Below are 23,100 nucleotides of genomic sequence, written 5' to 3'. Positions count from 1 at the left end.
TCATAAATACTACAAAAACCTATAATAATATGACATAAATTATAGTCATATGTTCAGGCTTAAGTAAAAAGATGGGTCTTAAGAATTAAAAATGAGGATATTACTGTTCCTTATGTCAGAAGAATAGAATTTCATTCCCAGGGTTCTGCAGAGCTAAAAGAGCTAGCTCCCACTGTGGTTAAATATGCGTGGCTGTACCAGATTTGCTAATTTTACTATTTAAAGGACACCTATGGTGAAAAATCAATTTTTTAAGCTGTTTGGACAGACATTTGTGTAGGTATAGTGTATAGACTTGGTATCGTTTTACGGCTTTTTAAAACATTATAATAAAATCTGAATTGTGTTTTGAACTGAACCCAAACTGGCACACTCAGAAGAACCATAATATTAATATTAAATCTTAAAAAACTAGGTGAACTAGGTGCCCTTTAAAGCTTGACCCATGTTTAAATTGTATACTAAGACAGAGACAGAAAATGAAGATGCTATTTTCTAGGCCCATATGGCTAGAAACTATACTCTCATTCTAGCGTAATAATCAAGCAACTTTGCTGCCTTACCATGGCTGCAGCAGGCGCAATGATTTTATCCAGAAACTTCTGTTAATATAAACTGCTTGCATATGCATTGTGCCTTGCGACCATGAAGACATTTGTTTTAGATGGTTCAGAACATATTTTCTTATGTGCAGATCCTGAACCATATTTATTTGAACAGGGGTACACAAGTTAGACAATTTTCAGGCACTGTATAATACCATTGCATATGCTGCAACCATGGTCCATGGTACGGCAGCAAAGTTCCTTGACTATTATTCTGGAATGAGAATATAGGTCCTATACATATCAGTCTAGAAATTTTAGTTGGTTGTAGCTCACTGTTTAAAGGCAAATCGAGTTTTAAATAGGAAAATTAACAAAACTCTAATCATTTATGAGCAAGATGCTTCTGGTCTAATCTGATTTAATAAGCTATGCAAAGATAAGCTAAAAGTGCTCTCGCCAGACACAGAGATCGGCTTAGTGGATTCAAAGATTATAAAACTCTTTTTAACTGTTGTTCCTTCAAAACACGTTTCATTCATTACAAATAACATAGATTTTATTATATTTAATTCAAAGTGACATAAGGACATTAGTATTAGGATCCACGATTTTAGCTACCCTCAAAGTCTTCTGAAGAAAGAAAATGCCTATGTCTTGTATAGACTGAGGGTGGGTAAATTCAGACAGCAAGTACCAGCATTCACATCTGGGTAAACTGTCCCTCTAAACTTGCTGTTCCTATTTAAAGCTTGACTCGTAGTTGTGTACTAAGACTGACAGAAAATGAAAAGTTGCTATTTTCTAGGCCAATATGGCTTGGAGTTATAATCTCTTTCTAGCGTAATAATCAAGCAACTTTGCTGCCTTACCATAGCTGCAACAGGTACAATGATATTATCCAGCCCCTAAATATACGCTAACGTCAATATAACCTGCTTGCATATAGAATGTTCCTGGCTGCCATGAAGACATGTGTTTTAGGTTATTCAGAACATATTTTCTTTGTTGCAGATCCTAAACCATATCTATTTGAACAGGAGTACAAAAGTTTTTTCAAACAATTTTCAGGCGCTGCATAATACCATTGCATCTGCTGCAACCATGGTATGGCAGCGAAGTTCATTGATTATTATTCTGATATGAGAACATCAGACATATCACCATAGAAAATGTTGGGTTATAGCACACTGTGTACAGAAGAAATAAGTTTTAAATAAAAAAAAAAATGAGCAAACTCTGGTAATTTATTAGCAAGATGCTTCTGGTCTAATCTGATTTTATGATCTATGCTAAGATAAGCTAAAAGTGCTCTCACCAGACACAGAGATCGGCTCAGTGAATTCAAAGCTTATAAAACTCTTTTTAACCGTTGTTCATTTAAAATGGTGTTCCTTTAAAACACACTTCCTTTATTAGAAATAACAAAGAATTTTGTAAAAATGCGACATAAGAACATTAGTATTAGGAACCACGATTTCAGCTCCCTCCAAAAAAAATGTTCTGAAGAAAAACAAAAGTTGCCAATGTTTTGTATAGCCTGAGGGTGAGTAAATTCAGACAGCAAGTACCAGCATTCATATAGGGGTAAACTGTTCCTTTAAACTTGCCATTTTATACAGCTGCTTTAAACTCTGCGACCAGGATAAAAACAAAGCTTTTAAATTTTAATTATTATTACCTAAAACGTTTCCCACCCTAAATGGCCAAATACATTTTGAATATCTTCTAACAAATCAGATATTTCTTAGGATTGGCAATTTATTTTCATTTCCTTGTCAGAGAGTGCTGTCTGATTGCCGTTTAATGAAATACTTTCACAAAACGTGTCCTGAGGGAAATGTCCTGGTGCAGCACTGGCGCGGGGCAAGCATACTTGATAAGGTAATTGATAGATTGCGTGTCCCACCTCCCCTCCACTGAGCTGAAGAGTGCCGCCCTCTTCTGTGCATAAAGGGGCATTATTGGAGAAGGTTTTTTTTTTTTATTTGGGTCGTTTCCATTAATGTGATTAATGAACTAATTACCGAGATGGGAAACGAGAGGTGAGGTGTGTGCATGCATGTGGATGTGAGTGTCTGATTGCGAACCTGAAATAGTGGCGCACATAAACACAGACAGCATAACAATGATCTGCAGACTTGTATTCTGCTCATCTATAGGCGTCGCTGACGTAATGCAGTTCGAGTCTTTCACCGATAAATACACCCACCATAATAATGTTACAGTATGTTGTCATATTGTCATACGTTTGCATCAGTCCATAACAGCCGCCCAGTCCTCGGAAGCTGGTCACCCAGGAGATTTATGTAAAGGCTGAAATGAACACTCCAGGGAAATGGCTCCATAAATCCAATGAAACTTACATTTGTACCAGCAGAAATCACACAAACCCAAAACACTTTTATGGATCCCTTCTGACGCTGGCTTAACTTCTGCCTGTGGCGATGGAAGGGTTTGTCGGTACATGAAGTATGGTTCCTATAAAATTTTACTTGGGAACATATGAGCTTTATGAAGGAATAATTGAACATCTAGTTAAGAAACAGACAAGAGCACTGCTATTTGTTTACAAGGCCTTTAACTGGGACACTGGGGCTCTTAAGTGGGTGGCTAGAACACCATCCTGAATTGCAGGTTGGTAAAACGGTCACTAAAAATGGACTTCAATTGTATTTCAATTCAATTCAATTCAATTCAGCTTTATTTGTATAGCGCTTTTACAATGTAGATTGTGTCAAAGCAGCTTCACATAAATGGTCATAGTAACTGGAACAGTGTGGTTCAGTAACTGGAACAGTGTGGTTCAGGTTTTAGTGTTTAAGTTCAGTTCAGTTCAGTTTAGCTCAGTTCAGTGTGATTTAATCATTACTGAGAGTTCAAACACTGAAGAGCAAATTCATCGATGCGTAGCTCTACCAGTCCTGAACCATGCGAGGCAGTGGCGACAGCGGAGAGGGATTTCGAACAATCAATTGAGTTTTGCAATCGCCCAGCACTAGTTAGATCATGTACACACTAAAAGATGCTTCAAGTCAACATCAATATCAATGAGAGTGGGCCTACTTTAAAAATTAACCACTGCCAAAACTTGTCTTTGTGGACAATGTTGGGGATTCTCTGTTCTCAACAGCAAACAAACTGAAGTATTAGACTTACCTCCAAGAGCAAAGCTATTATTATCTTTCCCCATCGCTGGCATCAAGCAATCACACATCTTATCCTGTGTGGGTTGGCACGAGGATCTGTGACGGACGTGAAATAGTCCATATGTAAAAATCCATCTTAACAGTTATAGTTTGCCTCCTATTTTTTGTAGTGAATCCATTGTTGCCTTTTTGATATTATTGGGGATTGCATGCCAGCTGCCATGCTGAAGAGTGCCAAGGCAGATGGGATAGCAGCAGGAGGTATTTTGGGAGTGAGGAAAAATACATTCAATGTGGTGAGGAATCTGTCCTTCCTTTCTCTCATTCTTCTCTGCTCACAGTAAGGGCTGTTTAATCCACTGCTTCCCTACCTGGCCACAGCAAGGGGAACACTGCTGTATTCATTAGTAAAGCACATCTTTTGCTTTAATATGGAAAGTAGAGTCTTGGAATTTTAAATGGATAAAACAAATGAATAGGTCAAATGTGAGAGTTTAAATAGGAAATATTGCCACATTGCATTATATAAAGTCAAAGTAGTATTTTCGTCTTTGTTCATCTTGATAAGTGTGTGGTCACATTTGTGAAATTACGAGGCCAAAAAGTTTGAGTATATAACTCTGAAACTTACAAATAAGCACTTCAAAATCACATGACCAGAGGAAAATGACTTAAATCTACTGTATATGTAAAGACATTCCACTTCTCTTACTAGACAACCTCTGTTAACCTCACTAACTACTTAGTCGCAACAAGGGTTGGGTGATGTTGACTAATTTGGCATCGTACAATGTCTAATGTGAAACAATGCAATGGACAATGGCATCGACGTTGTAGGTGGCGATGAATTAATTATTTATGAATAATGAATTAATTCATAACGAATTAATTATTTGTATCTTACCGTTTTAACTACCTGACCCAAATGGTCTTTGTTTTACCCATAACTAAATCATAGATAAAGATAAGTTGCACACAAATGACCACCTGTCAATCACTTTTTTTTTTTTGTAGGACTTTGGCCTGAATACGCAGCGTGATCTGTGTGGTTATAATGGCTTCAACGTATTTGGTTTATTAAAAAAAGTGCACAGCCAACAGGAACCAGCCAACAGTATCTGTGATTTTACAAAAATTACTAAGTAGGAGCATGAAAGCGAAAGATTAAAGCAGTGTACTGATGCTGTGACACATTACCTGATAGATAGACAGAAACGTCATTAGATAGAGTCAAAATTTATTAAATATCATGTTTAACAATTATAGTGGTACATCCTTCATAAACTGTTTGACGTGTACTGCTCTCTGGAGTTTTGTCCTCAAAGGAGCACAAAAACCCAGAGTAGTAGTAGTAGTAGTAGTTACTATTTATTTTGGGGGTATAATGTAATTTTAATTGTATGGGTGTATATGTGTGTATAATGTCAAAATATTCATGTTTAACTCATAATTTGCTAAATGGTGCAGTGCTTCCCACAGGTGTGAAATATACCTGCAGTGGAAGCCAGATTGAAACACACCATTTACGCACATCACATGAAGAGTTAACTACACTCTCAGAAATAAAGGTACGAGAGCTGTCACTGGGGCAGTACTTTTTCAAAAGTTACATATTCGTACCTAAAGAGTCCCAAATGGTACTTCAAAGGTACATATCAGTACCCAAATGCACCTAAAATGTACATTTGAGTTAACAATATGGACTCTTCAGGTACAAATAAGTACTTTTTGAAAAGTACTGCCCCAGTGACAGTCTTTGTACCTTTGTTTCTGAGAGTGTATATATGACACAAAAAAAAAACACAATTTAAATTTTTAGCAATAATTTTATTTATTATGAAACTGTTATAAACCTTCTTTTTAATGGGTTAAAGTAAAAAAAATTGTTGAAATAAAAAAAGAAATCCACTATTTCTGTTACTTTTATGCTATTCAGGAGCCATGTGCACCCACTGACAGGGTAAAATCTGCTTCTCTCTTTCAAGTTCAAAGTAAACTTGAATGCCGGAGCATTTTATATATATATATATATATATATATATATATATATATATATATATATATATATATATATATATATATATATATACACAGGGCTTTACATTAACACCCGCCAACCTGCCAAATGCGAATAGATTTTTCAGCTTTGCAGGGTTAGACAGCCGCTCCCACTAGCCACTTTGGCAGGTTGGAAATCATTTTTACATTTTAGTTCTCTTAAAGCAGGGTTCGACAATAAGGATGGCCCAATATGCATGTAAATGTGATCTTAGATTCAAGAAGCAGCACGACTAACACAACTGTTCGCGCGAGCAAAAGCAGGTGAATACCTTATGAGAGGATGATTACTTGCGCACACAGGCTATGTGATGCATGCTCCTGTTTACTTGAGCAAAAGCAACGTGTGTAGAGTAGCGCAACTTTTTAAATGTCAAGTTAAAAAAGGTTTTGTTGAATAAAAAGTGCATGTATACAGCTATATATTTGCTTGTTTTGACACATTTAAAATGTGTGGCTAAAAAATAATTATTTCTTTTTGGTGTGGTCAGAGATAAATGTGATATCCTTAATCTATAACCCTAAAAAGGTCATGTGAAATAAAAATCAACTGCAATGCGACACAACCCATTTGCTCATGCACAGTGAGCAAGCTCAGACACAACACACACAAACAGTGAAATAAATGAGGCATGTGGACATAACACAACATCTAAATCAAGTCATTATAGCATGTCAAAGTCACATTTATTCAAATAAAATATATTTTCTAAACAACAAAATTGTGGCTAGTGAAAATGGCGAGCGGCTAGTAATGTTGGAAATCTACTAGCCACAGTGGCTTGTGATCAAAAAAGTGAATGTCAAGCCCTGTATTCATATATATATATATATATATATATATATATATATATATATATATATATATATATATATATATATATATATATATATATTTATATATATATATATATATATAAATATATATATAAATTAGCCTATGTAATATATTAACATCATCAAATTCATAAAATAACCAGCAAATGAGAAATAAATTACAGAAAAATGAATAAAAACAGACAATATCGTTGAATAAAATGTATAATTACAAGATCAAAAGATTAAAACTACAATATTTAAATAAGGCAAATGCGTTGATTAACCATTACTAATGGTGTACAAATATTTTGCAGCCAGTTTAGAGCAGTCATTTTGTCCTCTTGAAATATGTAGTTAAGTTTTTCTGAATTGTTTAGATTAAAGAATCTATTGTTTACTTTCTATCGGTCTCACAGCTGTGCAGACTGTCAGCTGTGAAGCAAGCTAAATTAGTCTTTAATAAAAGAGTGATGCAAAAACGTATATCAGCTTTAGAAAGCGAAAGTTGAATTACGGAGATATTTGGAGATTTAAAAACCCGGGCCAATTGTTTAAGTCCCAAAAAGGCATGTCTCTGTGGATCTTCCAAGCACTTAAGAGTGTCTGTAGGAGTGCAGGTCTCGCGTGCACAGAACGAAACAGGTAAAGAAGAGAAGATTTTCCACCACTTAAGTTATTGCAGAAGTTTGGTTAAGGTGGATACAAATAGTGTAAAAGGATGTAAGTAATAGTATTTAAAAAAAGTGTCGCTAAATATACTTGGGCAGATATTTGTATACCACAAATATCTATGTATGGGAAGCGCTGATGGTCTCAACACTGCTAATTAATTTCATTCACTGACTCCTGCTGTATAATGTAGAACTGCTGAATGCAGTGTGCATCTACTTTAGTTGGCTGAAAAAGTGTTGCCTCAGGAATCCAACTATTCAGTGGGTTTAAAAACCCAATGGATGTTTCTGTTACGTTCACAACTGTAGTGAGCTGTACTTGCCCAGAGGGGACGGCTGTCACCATGCAGGAACCCAGCGCAGACAACCGTACTGTCAGTTAAAATAGACTTTACACTTTCACACGCTATCTGTGCCACTTGTCCTTCGTCTCAGAATAGGAAAAAAAAATCTCCATTGCATTTCCATTTGGGACAAAGATTTTGTGTTTGTAGAAGATTCTGTTTATTTTCTGTTTGGCCCAAAGCTTGGATCAGAGGAGATGAAAAGGCTTAGTAGCGTAAAGCTCTTCTCCTTGCCGCTACATTTGCAGCAGTTATTCATTCATGACAAAACCCATTCACGCCTTGACAGGTTACGGTCCTCTGATGTATGGCGCCTGCTCCCTGTGATGCACTGCTCAACCTCAGGCCCGCTCGCCCCGGTAGCGTTTCACGTCTGACGGCTGCTGCTGGCTCGAGTGGGCACAGTACAGCAGTGGCATTTGATACACAGCATAGAAAAAGTGCTGATGAGAGCAGCCATGGAGAAATGTGTTAAGATCACTTTTCAAGAGTAATAGCTGGTCGTTGCATTATGAATATGAATCTGTCAGGGTAATCAACATTTTCCTGCTTGCTTGTGCCATTTATTCAGATTTCACCACCTGAGCACATATCCTCAAATATTTATTTGCCAGACTTCACGATTGCTCAGTTTCATGACTCTGTGCAGGGATTTTTTTAGCCACTTCAAAATTCAGAAGATAACACGAGTTGTTTTTCTCTTAGGGTGGTATGTAAAACCAAAAAAGTTTCTAAATCAAGTTTTTGTGTATCCATGTAAACAAATTCATTTCTACAAATCACATTTTGAGTAACCTAAGTCATTGCATGAGCCTAAAGTGCATGACAAGATTGCAAATTAGAGCAATATTTACCAAATTGGGGGGTTGCATGGCAATAAGGCGGGGATGACTTGGTGATTTTTTTTAAATCAAATAAATATTATTAACAGGGCCCAAACTGTCATGGATAACCTAGAAAAGTCATAGAATTTTGACATGGCCTTTCCCAGGTCGGGAAATGTTTTAGGAAAAATGGTTAAACCCACAAGCTTTTGGAAAAGTCATGGAAATTACATTTACATTTAGTCAATTAGCAGACATTTTTGTCCAAAGCAACTTAAGCTGTGGTCACACTAGAGCTTGTGCTTGCAAAAAATCTGTCGTACGGCACTGCGAAAAGGGGTGGGGTAAACAACATGATTAGACATTAATAAAAGGGAGCTATTGCTCCATATTTTAAATATCTTATTTTAAATTATCTTCTTTTGGTCTCAAGCAATCACCTGATGTAATTTTGCTGGTAAGAATTTTCGAATGCAGTTAAATGTGAAGCTTGTTGCATGTGCTTGAGTTTCTGGTCTGCCGCATTCGCATGCTTAAGAATGGAAGTCTATCGGCCGAAAAGTACAACTTGATCATGGCTTTATAATAGAAGTAGTTTTACCTGATATTACTAGTTTAACAAACTATTAACATCATCTTAAATTAGTTTGACAAATGTCTGTATATTGGAATGGAGGTTAGTCGTTTTTACTTATTTTCTTTTCTTCGCCAAAACATGCTCTTGCATTAAAAGTGCTGTGTAAGCATCATCTATTTTACATAGATATAAAAATAAATTGAAACTATTGCATGTTTTATGATATGCTGTAATACATTTTTTAATTTCTTATGTTTTACCACGTATACGTAGACGTTACATGAAACATTAGGTCATGAAAATTTACTTGAAAGTCCAGGAAAAGTCATGGATTTTTTTTTTTTATAATTATTTTTTAGGGGTTTTACCTTTATTGATAGGACAGTGGAGATATAGAGACAGGAAAGTATGGGGAGCAGAGATAGGGGAAGGATCAGCAAAGGACCTCGAGACGGGAATCGAACTCGGGTCGCTGCGAGCACCTCGGTGCTAGGTGTCGATGCACTAACCGCTAGGTGTCGATGCACGAACCACTAGGCTATTGGCGCCGACTAAGTCATGGAATTTTTGAAGTAAAAACGCGCATGATCCCTGTAGTAAACTGGGCGTTATGGTGGTTCAGTGGTTAGCACTGTCGCCTCACTGAAAAAGTTAGAATAATTAATGAATCCATATGAAACGGTCCCTTAAAAATGACTATGCGTCTTTAGTTTCGGGCTCCGGCATGCTTTGCACTCACATTTCAAGTAAACAGCTCCAAAGCCCAACCAAATTGCAAAACTCTTCCAACTGGGCCTAGGCCGTCCAACTAAACCACACCTGAGCCTGATTCGGAGCACTCACACTTGTCAAACAAAGCGGGAAACATGCCTGAGCGGCACGTACAAGGAACCAAAGTACATAAACTCACAACACATGATTAAAAGCTAAAGAAAATAAGTGTTGTTTCAGTGGCCTCTGAAAAAGCCCAAAAGTTGGCGATGTTCTAAAGGAGAGTGGAAGATCGTTCCAAAGTCTTAGAGCTGCTACTGAAAAAACTCTATCAGCTCGACATTACAAGCATGAGTCGATCCTTGTCGATCCTTATTGAGTCGAGCAAAGAGATCTCATGGGTTGGTGTACTGTATTTTAATAAGCTCAACTAATTTGAGCACATTTTAAATTGACAGCTCTAGTTAAAATTCCCTGGTTTATACAGTAATAAAACAAATTACTCCTTATTTATGCAAGGCGCTGAATCATTTGTTTATTTTCTTGATAGTTCCTTATTTATTAGGGGTCGCCACAGTGAAATTAACTGCCAACTTACCCAGCAAATGTACTGCGCAACAGATGCCCTTCCAGCTGCAACCCAGTACTGGGAATGACTCATACACTCTCACATTCACACACACTTATACACTACAACCAGTTTACTTTATTCAATTAATCTATACCCCACATGGCATTGGATTGTGAGGGGAAACGAGAGCACCCAGAAGAAACCCACGTGAAACTCCACACAGAAATGCCCACTGACCCAGCCGGGACTCGAACCAGCGACCTTCTTGCTGTGAGGTGAAAGTGCTATTCACTAAGCCACCTGGTCATTAAATAACTGACTCGTTAAACAAATCATGATTAATAAAGAACAGTCTAAAGGTTGTGTTCAAGAAAGTTCTCAACAAGGTAGATACAAAAGAGCTCCCATTTGTTGTAGCATTGTGAAAAATGACTATTTAGTATACCCAGTTCAATGTCCTTCAACAAAATCATCTGTGCAAAGCTGCACCATTCTATTTATACAGCAGAAAGACTCTTGTCATGTTACATCCATTCAGTGCCTGGTAGCAGTATGTTCAAACTGCATTGAGAAGCAGCAGCATGGCTCTGTCTGCAAAGATGAGACGCTATGCTACACTGCCAGGTGCATATCTCTCCTCTTTTAGCACATTCCTGCAGTCGCTTCTCGTTCCCCGTCTCTAGTTTTCAAGCCCAGGCTAGCATTGTTCCTCATTTCTTATACATGGTTTTCTCTAGCGCTGCTGCTCCTGCCAGACAGCGAAAAACGAGCCTGGCCCATTAAATCCGTGTTTACTAGAGAACTCTTCTACAACGCTGCTGAATGCTACAATCAGATGAATAAAACATCGGCCCTGACTCTGCCCAGGAGATACTGACATCATAAGTTCAGACGAGACTTACTGTCATAGTCTTAAAGTAGGTAATGAAGTCAAGTTTGCTGCTGAGGTGCTGTTCGTGTGCAGTCGGCTGGTATAAGTAATCCTCTGTCGTTTTGTATAACAGCAGTGCGGGCTATACTTCAGTTTCTGACGCCAGAGCAAAGTTTGGCAGCTCACTTTTGAGAGGTTCCAGACTGAATTTAGTTTTTTTAATATATGATAAAATGTGTAAGAAAATCCATTTATTTTAATTGTTGGTGAAAGCTTCATCGAATTTTGATAAACCAAATTATTGATGTTAATATTAGTCATTATAGTCATTAAAAGCGTATTTAATTACAGTAATTTTAAAAACGAATGTATGCAAAGTTGGCAACAGTCTCAAAGGTTTTGTTTGTTTTGTTTTGTGTGGATTATATGCCTGAAGGTATTGAGAGGTTTTAAACCAAGTGCTGAAAGGAAAGTTTTATGAATTATTTTAATGCTTATGTTTGTTGGCTTTGGAATTCCAGACAACAGCTAAGGTCATCTAAATACTTAAAGTCTCTCTGAAAATAATTGCTTTGTTCACCTCCATCTTCACGTCAGAGTTGTATGAACAATTTGCAAATTCAAGCTCAGACTACTTCAGGCACTTTAGAGTACACAACCTGACAAAAGTCTTGTCATCAGTTGCAAAAGCAACAAATAATAACTGACTTCTAGTTGATTGTTTGGAAAAGTAGCAGAAGGTAGATTTTTCTGATGAATCATCTGTTGAACTGCATCCCAATCATCACAAATACTGCAGAAAACCTATTGAAACCAGCATGGACCCAAGATACTCACATAAATCAGTCAAGTTTGCTGAAGGAAAAATCATGGTTTGTAGTTACATTCAGTATGGGCGGTGTGAGAGATCTGCATAGTGGATGGCAACATCAACAGACTGAGGTATCAAGACATTCAACCCGGGCTCATCCTGAAAACGTAGTCCAGTAGACGTTTCTGGAGACCGCGATTTATGTAGCCGGAGATTACGTATGGCTGCATTTCATTTTTTAAGCAAACTCTACGTGGCGGTGTGAGAGAGGAGCTGACCGCGACGACCGGGTTCGGGTCCGGGGAAGAGCGGTTCCAGAAATCAGGTAAGACAAAAACAGAATACAAAAAAAAAAAGTGAATGAGTTCATAACGGTGAAAATGAGGTAAAATCTGAAAATGTGGTAAAAAGCCGATGAGGGCTTTTCTTTTTCTGGACGGCTTTTGTAAGTCATTGCTTGGGTTTATGGAAGCAAGCAGGTCAATCAGAAAAACCAGTTGGGTTTAGGGAAGGAGGAGAGGGGGTCGGCCGATTGACCAGTCAATAATTCAGTCAGTCAGTCAGTCAGACAGACAGTCACACGACAGCGGCTTACACGAGAACATTTGAGATGCAAAAAAGCACACAAAGCGACCTCTCGCGGGTTCGTGAAAACAAAAACTGCACAAATATGTACCTCCCTGGACTTATTTTGCAGTCTCCAGAAATGTCCACCGGACTACGTTTTCAGAATGAGCTTGGGTTGAAGACATTTGTGCTGCCTGTTGCATTACAAAACACAGAAAAGGGGCAAATTTTCAACAAGATAGCGCTTCTTCTCATACTTCAGCCTCCACATCAAAGTTCCTGAAAGCAAAGGTAAAGGTGCTCCAGAGTTGGCCAGCCCAGTCACCAGACATGAACATTATTGGAGGCATTGAATATGAATTCAAAGAATCTTGATGAACTCTGGGAGTCCTGCAAGAACGCTTTCTTTGCCATTCCAGATGACTTTATTACTAAGTTATTTGAGTCATTGCAGAGATAAATGGATGCAGTCCTCCAAGCTCATTCGAGTCATACACAATATTAATTATTTTTCCACTGCCCCATGACTTTACATTCTGTACTGTACATTATTTCTGTTAAGTGACAAGACTTTTGTCTAAGCAAAGTCAGACCTTACTGTCCTAATTAAATAATTAAAATTCAAAGCATTTTCCATATTGTACTTTAGTAAAATAAGCGTAATCTAGAGGCATTTGCCTTTCAAATTAGCCACTTCTGATGGCAAATGATGAACTAGAAGTCAAGTTATTATTTGTTGCTTCGAAATTTTGGATAGGCAACAAGACTTTTGTCAGGTAGTGTATGTAGATAGGAAATACATGGGATGCAGCAAACGAATTGCTTTATCTAGAGTTGCAAAATGTTTCCTTATTTGACTAGCATTATGCTGAAGCAGAGTCACTATAATCAATTGCATTGACACTCACTATGACAATCAAGGCTTGTGCCTTGTTAAAAGCCCTTAAATCTGGTTATGGGACTCACTTGAACTTGGAAAATATACTTTTGCTTCTTTGAACGCTGTTGTCTGTCATTAACCAAAACAACAAAGCAACTTTGGCAGCATTAGTCTCATTATAAAATTGCACTTAAATGCGTCGTAGTGGACTTTATGCCTGTATTTCCTTATTGCCATGACAACATTAAATTAAAACCTAATATTGAGACCTATGAAACTATTTGGAGGTGGAACGAGAATTCCTCAGGCAAAGGTTAGAGGCATTTCCAACTAATATTAACATCAGCGATGCCAACTAAACAGCATAATTATAAACCTCTCACCAATGCAAATCCATTGTAAACAGTGCCATGACAACACATTACCTCTTCATTTTCAGGATTGTGTATCCACTGAGAGTTAATATTAGCTTCAGGAGAAGCTAATGGTCCATCTCTGTTTATACACTTTGTACAGGGAGGGAGGTTTTTGCTAATTATCTCTGTCTTTGGCTCAATATCAAACCAGGCCTCTTTCCAGCTAAAACCAATGGTTCAGCAAGTAGTGCAAATGTACACAAATAGAATAAAATAGGAACGAATAAAAAGATCAGAAGCACTTAAGCCTTCATACATGATAGTTGAGAGAAAGATTGAAAAGCAGAAGCTTTCAGCGAAGCCTCCTAAACACTTTATTCCAAAGGCCTATTGTACAGTTAGAATGCAGAAATTAGGAAGCTCTTCAAATGGGCTTCTCCAGGGAATATTTTACTCTGAAAGCATGGCAGAGGTTAGATCAGATGGATACAGAGTCTTCTTTTGTGGTTTGCGATTGAAGAACTGGTCCAAATTCTTTGGAAGGCAGTGAATTAAACCCCCTCTGTCCTTCTGCCAAGCACATGACCCTCTCTTCTTCAGGGAAATGGCTTATTGGCTGGACTTCCTACCATGGAATCTCATGTTTATCAATGACCTACTCAAAGGCTGCATGATAAAATAAACGTCTCTATCACACGATTTGCATATTTATATACACAGTGGAGGTCATTAGGGCAACGTTTTAAAGAGATTTTTTTGCTGTAATCAACAGATTAAGATACTAATGAATAATGTCAGATGTATATGTTTGAATTAATTTACCATACATTAAATTCATGCATAAATGGGTTTTTTCCTCAATTACTGGTGCTTTTATATCTCTTTAAATTTCAGAGTTTTCAACTTTTTATGAACTAAGACAACCTAGTGGCTGCAGACAAAACTATTTAAGTAACAATTAATTAACACTTTGGGGCTGTCCTGGTGATCTATAAATATTTTAATGTCATCAGAGATTCTTACTTTAAAATATGGCTCACAGAAATGTATTTATTTATTTTGTTACACTTTATGGATATTTTATTGGATGTCTTCTGTAATGTGTTCATTAGAATTAAAGATAATCATTTTAGCATGATTTAGAAATTCATGCTATCTTTAATTCTAATGTACACAGTACAGTTATTAACTTTTATAATTTTTCAGCTTTTTTTTTTTTTTTTTGCATATATATCTTGATGTTCAAACCCAGACTTTCAATCTTAAATATAAAAAAGCTAACATTTAAAAAGGTTAAATATGAAGTTATTAATTTATAATTCTTTCTCATCAGTTTAGTCTACCCCTCATTTTAAACACAATAAATATATTAGAGATGTTGTGACAAAAATCTCGTGATGCTTGTATACCTACCTACTATTGGACAAAAGGGGGATACTTCTTTAGTATTTCTTTTTATTCTTGTTCTTCTTCTTTTTCTTCTTCTATTTCTTCTTCGATTGGTCCGTTGCGACATTCCAAGGTATGTTATTTCGAGATAACAACTGCTTCATAATGCTCATCTTGGGAACCACCTTGATCGTCACTGAAAACATTTTTTTTACGACTGTTTGAGGCTGTCTTGTGAATGAATTATTATCCGTTGATAGGTTGGTATCATTCAACTAGCATCATTTCTGTCAGCTTTGCATTTTTGACTGTTTGGCACCAGTAATCTTTATTAGCTTCACTTAATCTGTTTCCTTTCTGTCAGCTTTAATAAACTAGTATGACCAAGAAAAAAAATGTGTGTAATTTGTATATTTTGTGGCAAGTAGCCATGTAATAAGTTGGATAAAGTACATCCAGTATGGTTCTTTTCACAGAATAAAGCCCTTCAGCCTCAACAAGTATGGCCTACTTGTACTACTACTACTAATAAGCTTGTCAGAATTTATTCTGCGATATCATCTTCCTGGATGTACTTTAACCCTAACATATTAACATAATAACATATTGGTGTTAAGCATTCTGTCTTCCCGCTCATATAACTGTTAAATTGTTTAGATTAGATTTGTGGAAAATCATAGTCAACATGGAAGATTCTTTAAGTATTTTTCTCTGGCTTATGTAAAATCTGTATGTTTGGTATAAGGGATGATTCTTTCTCTTCTCCTTCTGTTTGCTCCCCTTTATTTTTAAACAATACTTTTAAAGGAACAGCCCACTTTTTTTTTTTTTTTTAAATAGGCTCTAGTCCCCCTTAGAGTTAGACATGCGATATCATTGTGCCTGCTGCAGCCATGTTATGGCAGCAAAGCTCTTTAATTATTACACAAAAAAGAAAAATAGTTCTGGCCACATATCAACCAAAAAATGCCAACTTTTCATTTACTATTGTTCTAAGTACACAATTTTTAATGCGTACCTTTGTTCTAGCAGTCAAACAACAAAAAATTAGGGAAAGAATCTTGGTGTTATTCTGGAGTCAGATTTGAGTTTCAGTAGTCATGTCAAAGCAGTGACTAAATCAGCATACTATCATCTCAAAAACATTGCAAGAATTAGATGCTTAGTTTCCAGTGAGTACTTGTTCATGCTTTTATCACCAGCAGGATGGATTACTGTAATGGACTCCTCTCTGATCTTTCCAAAAAGACATTCGGACAGTTTTAACTTGTCTAGAACACTGCTTCCAGGATTCTGACCAGAATCAGAAAATCAGAGCACATCACACCTGTCCCTAGGTCTTTAACTGGCTCCTAGTTACATTCAGAATAGATTTTAAAGTATTACAATTTGTCTATAAACCTTTAAATGACCTAGGACCTCAATACATTACAGATATGCTCACTGAGTACAAACCTAACAGATCTCTTAGATCTTTAGGATCAAATCAATTAGAAATTCCAGTCAAAGAAGAATGAATCTGCCTTCAGCTGCTATGCTCTTCGCTGCTGGAATCACCTTTCAGAAATGATCAGATGTGCTCCAACATTAGGCACATTCAAATCAAGACTTAAAACACATCTGTTTAGCTGTGCCTTTACTGAATGAGCACTGTGCTACGTCCGGCAGATCACACTATTGTGTCTTTCTTTCCTTTATAACTCCTTTAAAACTTGCTTTAACACATTTTAATCTGTTTTTTATCATTTTTTATTCTTTGTTATTTTTATTTCCTTGTTTCTTTTGTTCTTGTTACCGTGAAGCACGTTGAATTACCATTGTGTATGAAATTAGCTAAATAAATAAACTTGCCTTGCCATACCACAGAATAGTCAAGCCTTAAATAAGAAAACTATCTTAATTATTTTGGGAATTTTGAGCAGGATGCTAATCCGATTCAAATTTTATTCAAAGATTTACGCTAAGCTAAGCTAAAAGTGCTCCTGTCAGACATGGAGATCGGCTGAATGGTTTAAAAAATTGTAAAACTCCTATAGGGGACTTGTAAAATGAGCCTTTTTTCCCCAAAAAAGTGTAGTGTTCCTTTAAACTTCCACTTGGAGAAGTAAAGCTGCAGATTCTAAATCAAGCACTTCTCTAATGCTCATTCCTCTCCTTCCCTGTTGACTCCCCTAGAAATTATAGTATTTACTTGCTTTTGGAGCCTCCTCTAACCTGCTATATCCATCTCTGAGATATACCATCTGATGTCACCCGTGTAACTCATTGAACCTCTCCTGTAAAAAATGAGCGGTTTTGCATTGGAGATGAAAGCGCTGGCGTCTGCCTGCTGTTCAGATGTGAGTGGCTTTAATGTGCTCAAACCAGGTTACAAATCTTCAGAGACAAGCGCAGCCATGGAATATTAACGGACGGTGAAGGAGGCAGAAAAACTTTGACACAAGCAGGTGTTGGCTAAACAGTTTGTCTTTTTTTTTTTTTTTTGGTATGATTGCTGCAAAGTTCCAGATAACACTTTTTTTAAAGAGATTATCTGGCATTGTTGTAGATTGTCACAAAGTTGGACTGTCGTGCATTATTTTTTTTACTGTTTTTGGTTACGTCTATAAACACTTTTGAATGTGTTATCCACACTTCTACTGTTATCACACCTGAAAATATAGGTTTCTTATCACCCTATAGCAAAATGGAGGGAGAATGTGAATGTGTTGGATTTTTTTTTTTTTTTCGTTCAAAATTGAAAAGACTGGACTGAGAACGTGCTATGAATGTGCCTGTAAAAAAATGGCTTCTTTGAACTTCCTTTCCTAATTCCTTCAAAGCATTCGCACAGTTAAATATTAAAGATTATTGGCCAAGACTTTTGAAGTTATGAAAATGCAAAAAAACGTGTTTTAAGAACCTACTTTGCTGCAATTAACATGCTTAAGGGGCTCCTCGCTAACATTATTGAAGGTTTTAGTTGCTGTGCTTTTGGTTGCCCAAAGTCAAAGATTGAATGGAATTGAACGTTTGGCTGGTTAGGCCTTTCTGTGACCTTGATGTATAATCTGGGATCAAAAAGTATCAGTTGTCTCAAAAAGCCTTCCAGGGTGTTGCTTTTCATATCAGTATCTCGTTTGACTTTCTAGGATGTTCAAAACATTTCTACTTAAACATGCAGATTTTTAAAAAGCAATCTTCTGAGATGGTGAACAGGAACATTTTGTAACATAAGCAACATTTTATTAGCTGTTTGATAGTGAAGTCAGGCTATTAAGTTTTATGTTGTGGAGAGGAATACTTAAATTGTTATTATTCTGGTACATATACTAATAAACAACCCTGCATATTTTGTTATCCTTCTTATTGCCTCTTTCTGATTTAAAGTTAACATATGTTGCTGAACTAATCCAGCAGTAACACTTGCGATGTTTGTTGGTCCGAGGTATGTTATTTCAAGATAACAACTGCTACATAATGCAGGCTCATCTGGGAATCAGATTGACCATCACTGAAAATGTTCACATTCATATTACAAACATTTACATTAAAAAAATCTGGTAATTGAGTGTGGGGGGAGAATAATTTGCTTATATTCATGCAATTGATGTTATTCTTCACGTACTAGCGGGTGCAACCATTGGAATCTTTTTGGCTTGAGACTTCCAGATTCACATCCTTTGATTTTTAGACATTAAAAACAGCTTAAGATGCTTGATGTTGCAAACTAATATTTTCTTATTATATTTATCTACTTTTTATGTATAATCTTGAACACAACTGTTTGTAGAGCAAGTAGTTTTCTGCTGTATATTTTATTCCTAGTCATTTCTCCCATTGGCAACTTAATCTGAAGTTCTAATTTGCAAAAACAAGCACACTTCCACATTGCAGAATAAGGTCAATACTAAACAAGTTAAGGGTTATATTGCATATAATGGAATATTTTGTAGCCGTTTTAAGAGACATTTTCACAAAAAAAAATAATGTCTAAATATGTAATAACGGACACAAGTCAAAAATGTAGTTTATCAAATCATAATTATCAGAATATCTCAAAAAATCTCAGAACTTGCCAAATTTTAGATGAGAAAATTAAAAGTAAAGCTGTACAGTTGATGTGTTAGTTCACTAAGAAATGTTCCAAAGACAAACAAAGGCCTCAGGGGTTTGGAACAACACAAGGGTGATTAATCAAAAACAGAAATTCCATTTTTGAGTGAACTAACACAAAAAAAAAGAGTGAGAGGCTAACATGAAGTCTTCATATTTTGTCTGTGAAAGGGTAAATTATGTAATTCCTACTAATAATTAATTGCACTTCTTAGATTTACTAATATTCAGTCCTATAGTCTGCCTAAACTATTACTTATAATCTGTCATGTGTCAAAAAGGCTGAACTTTTACTTTAAAGCACCAATGTGCACTCACCAGCCGTCTTAGTAATAGAGGTTTGACCCCCTTTAGCTTTCAAAATTGCTTTAATTCTTTGTGGGATATATTCAACAAGATACTGGAAATATTTCTCAGAGATTTTGATCCTTATTGACATAATAGCATTACGCAGTTGTTGCAGATTTGTCAGCTGCACATCCATGATGTGAATCTCCTGTTTCAACACATCCCAAATGTGCTCTATCGGATTGAGATTTGGTGACTGTGGAGGCCATTTAAGTACTGTAAACTCATTGTCATATTCAAGAAAATAATTTGAGATTTGCACTTTATGACATGGCGTGTTATCCTGCTTGATTTAGCCATCATAAGATGGGTAAACTGTGATCATAAAGGGATGGACATGGTCAACAACATTACTCAGGTAGGCTGTGCTGTGCCAAGAAAATATCCCCCATGCAGACCAATATACCACCACCACCAGCCTGAATTGTTGATACAAAGCAGGAAGGATCCGTGCTTTCATGTTGTGGATCCGGTGTGGCATAGCTGATCCTCTGTGGTCTTGAAATACTCAGACTAGCTAATCTGGCACCAACAACCATGCCACGTTCAAAGTCATGCAAATCACCTTTCTTCCCCATTCTGATGACCAGTTAGAACTGTAGCAGACTGTCTTGACCATGTCTACATGCCTAAATGCATTGAGTTTCTGCCATGCGATTGGCTGATTAGAAATTTGACTTAACAAGCAGTTGGACAGTTGTACCTAATAAAGTGGCCGGTGAGTGTATGCATTGACCAAATGGAATTTCAAAGAATCCGGTTCAGCTGTTAGACAGGTATTTTAGCCCTAAAACTTTGGTTCAAATAGAGCATTTCTGTTGCTGTCATGCGGACTAGGGACCAAAATGATTGTTGTTATGGAGCACTCTTGTTGTTTTGTGGGGCTCCGTGTCGCTGTAGTTTACAATCCTCTTCCTTTCTACTTGCAGATGTTAGAGCAACAGATGGCTTCACTCTGATTTCATGCTTACCACAACTCCTCGAGCTTAAATCCCCTCTGGAGCAGTCACGGCCAGCAACTACTGTGGTGAATAAAAGTCATTTTGGCTGTCTGCGGGTAAATATCTATTGTGAGTGGCGCGCTTTTAATGTGTCGCTCCAGGCAACAGAGTGAGATGTTGCTCCTGCGCTACGTGTCCAGAAAGACAAGCGAGTTTGATCTGAAAAGTAATTGAATGTTAAAAAGAAACAAAGCTAAATATGAATCTGCAAGAGGCCGTAGCATTGGTAAACTTTATAATCTCTCTCAAATAACTGATTAAAGGCAGCATTGTGTTGGTATTCCTCCAGTATTCTGATCTGGGATTTTATAATTTCTAACCTTAAGGCCCAATCCCTATTCTATTTTTGTACTCCTACCCCTTCCCCTTGGCCCTTGAGTGTGTAGAGGAAGGCTAAGAAATGGGACAGCACTACAACACCTGCACACCTCATCATACGTCATTGCAATCTCTTGCTTCATATGAGATTGACGATCATGACTGCTGTAGATATTACAGTTGCGTTATTTTTTGGTATTTTTCTCTTATGAAATTACTGAAGTCATACATTGTTATCATAATGATATATTGTGGCTTGTTACTGTACTGTGCATTTACACCCTGGCCGAATTAATCTATGTAAACACACAAAATAACTATACATTATACCCACTGTAAAAAAGAAAAAAAGACACTGTAAATGGGTCATTCTGAGCCACTAGACTTTTTCTAACAGGGTATTCATAGAGTGTCATCGAGTTACAGAATGTTGTGGGACTGCTACACAGGAGTTATTGTTTTAGATTATAGATAGCGAAATTTTGCGGTATATATTTTAGCATTATTTTTTTATTTAAAGTCATGACAGTATAACATGAATGTGGTTATGAATTCCTCAAAACATGTGCTTGTTTGTTGTAAAAATTTGTTTCTTGCTTCCGTGTGCAGCTATATTGTCGGTGTAGATGGTGTATTCTGGGAAATTTTCTTAACCCTTGGTTTCAAGAGTGGTCCTGAAAAATCTCAGTTTCAATTTGCATCTAGTCCTTCCTCTTAGCCCTACGCCTTCAAGCTAAAGAGAATTGGGACAGCCCTTCATTTGGGTAAGAGGAAGGGCTAAGGGGTAGAATTGGGATTGCCCCTTAGAATTAAACTTTAGCAATTATTGACTTGCTTAAAAAAAATTACCCAAAGTTGGACATTCTGTCGGCGAAGCAGTGGCGCAAGTAGGTAGTGCTTTCGCCTCCTAGCCAGAATATCGCTGGGTCACTGATTCGAGCCTCGGCTCAGTTGGCGTTTCTGTGTGGAGTTTGCTTGTTCTCCCTGCGTTCGCGTGGGTTTCCTCCGGGTGTGTGTGTGAAAGTGTGTGTGGATGTTTCCCAGAGCTGGAAGGGCATCAGCTGCGTAAAAACTAGCTTGATGAGTTGGCGGTTCATTCTGCTGTGGCGACCCCGGATTAATTAAGGGACTAAGCCGACAAGAAAATGAAAGAATATATGGACATTCTGTCATACAATTAAACATTATGAATATGGACAATGTACAGACACTGAGAGGAAGAAACTGTTGAAAAAAATTATATATTTTTTTTGTTCTTTGTTTATACAGATTTATACATATAGCTTTATTGAAGAAAATGTGGTCTGTTTTGATTATTATTATTATCTTTTTGGTTATCTTTCTGGACCTTGAATCAGTCTGGAAATTTGCTGTTTATGGAGGATGAGAATTCACATAAATGTATTAATTTGAACTCCGAACAAAGGTTTCAGGGGTTAAAAATTACAAAAGTAATAATTCTGTATCTTTTGATTTTTGGGTAAACTAACCTTTTAATCTTCCATACACAATTAAATATTGTTAATGAGAGTTTTAATGTCCAAAAACAAAAATGAAGACCTAAAAAGATGGAGTAATACAAATTTGGAGAATTTGAATGACTAAATAAGGACTTTTTTATGTGATTCAATCTAAACTGAATATTCATATTTTACCTCTCCATGTGCATAGTTTTTCTTGCTGGACTCACAATTGCTTTTATATCCAATTAGAATTAAGCATTGTGCCATTGTACTGTAAAGAAAACAAACAGGATGCACTTTCTGACATCTTTGGAATGGATAAAGGCATGAAATCCATTAAAATGGCTGGGTAACACTTTACAATAAGGTTCATTAGTTGATGCATTTACTAACATGAACTAATCATGAACAACACATGTACAGCATTTATTAATCATAATTGAACATTTACTAATGCTTTATTAACATCCAAGTCCATATTTGTTAACATTAGTTAATGCACCATGAGTCAACATGAACTAACAATGAACTACTGTATTTTCATTAAGTAATGTTAACTAACATAAACAAATACAGTAGTAAATGTATTGTTCATTGTTTGCTCATGTTAGTAAATGCATTAATTAACATTAACTAATGAACCTTATTGTAAAGTGTGACCAATGGCTGTTGAATTGATTTTGACATTTACTTTTGGCTGTTAATAAGTATTATTGTTTTATTTATTAATAA

The 23,100-nt window shown here is 36.6% G+C and overlaps 1 long non-coding RNA gene across 2 annotated transcripts in view; it reads left to right on the top strand.

The window, feature by feature from the left end:
* The window catches only part of LOC141376180 (uncharacterized), a 93,373-nt gene that overhangs the window by 54,258 nt on the left and 16,015 nt on the right, over positions 1-23,100 (top strand). Inside the window, exon 4 of one of the 2 annotated variants that reach the window (XR_012385578.1) lies at positions 20,516-20,643. The exons of the other annotated variant lie outside the window; for it this stretch is intronic. This is a non-coding gene — a long non-coding RNA (uncharacterized lncRNA). The remainder of the gene's footprint in view (positions 1-20,515; positions 20,644-23,100) is intronic. 2 annotated transcript variants of the gene reach the window in all.

The sequence above is a fragment of the Danio rerio genome, chromosome 9 (genome assembly GCF_049306965.1).
Source record: "Danio rerio strain Tuebingen ecotype United States chromosome 9, GRCz12tu, whole genome shotgun sequence".
In the NCBI taxonomy this organism is placed as follows: Eukaryota; Metazoa; Chordata; class Actinopteri; order Cypriniformes; family Danionidae; genus Danio; species Danio rerio.
Note: the sequence above shows the minus strand (reverse complement) of the source record. Positions and strands in the feature narration are given on the sequence as shown.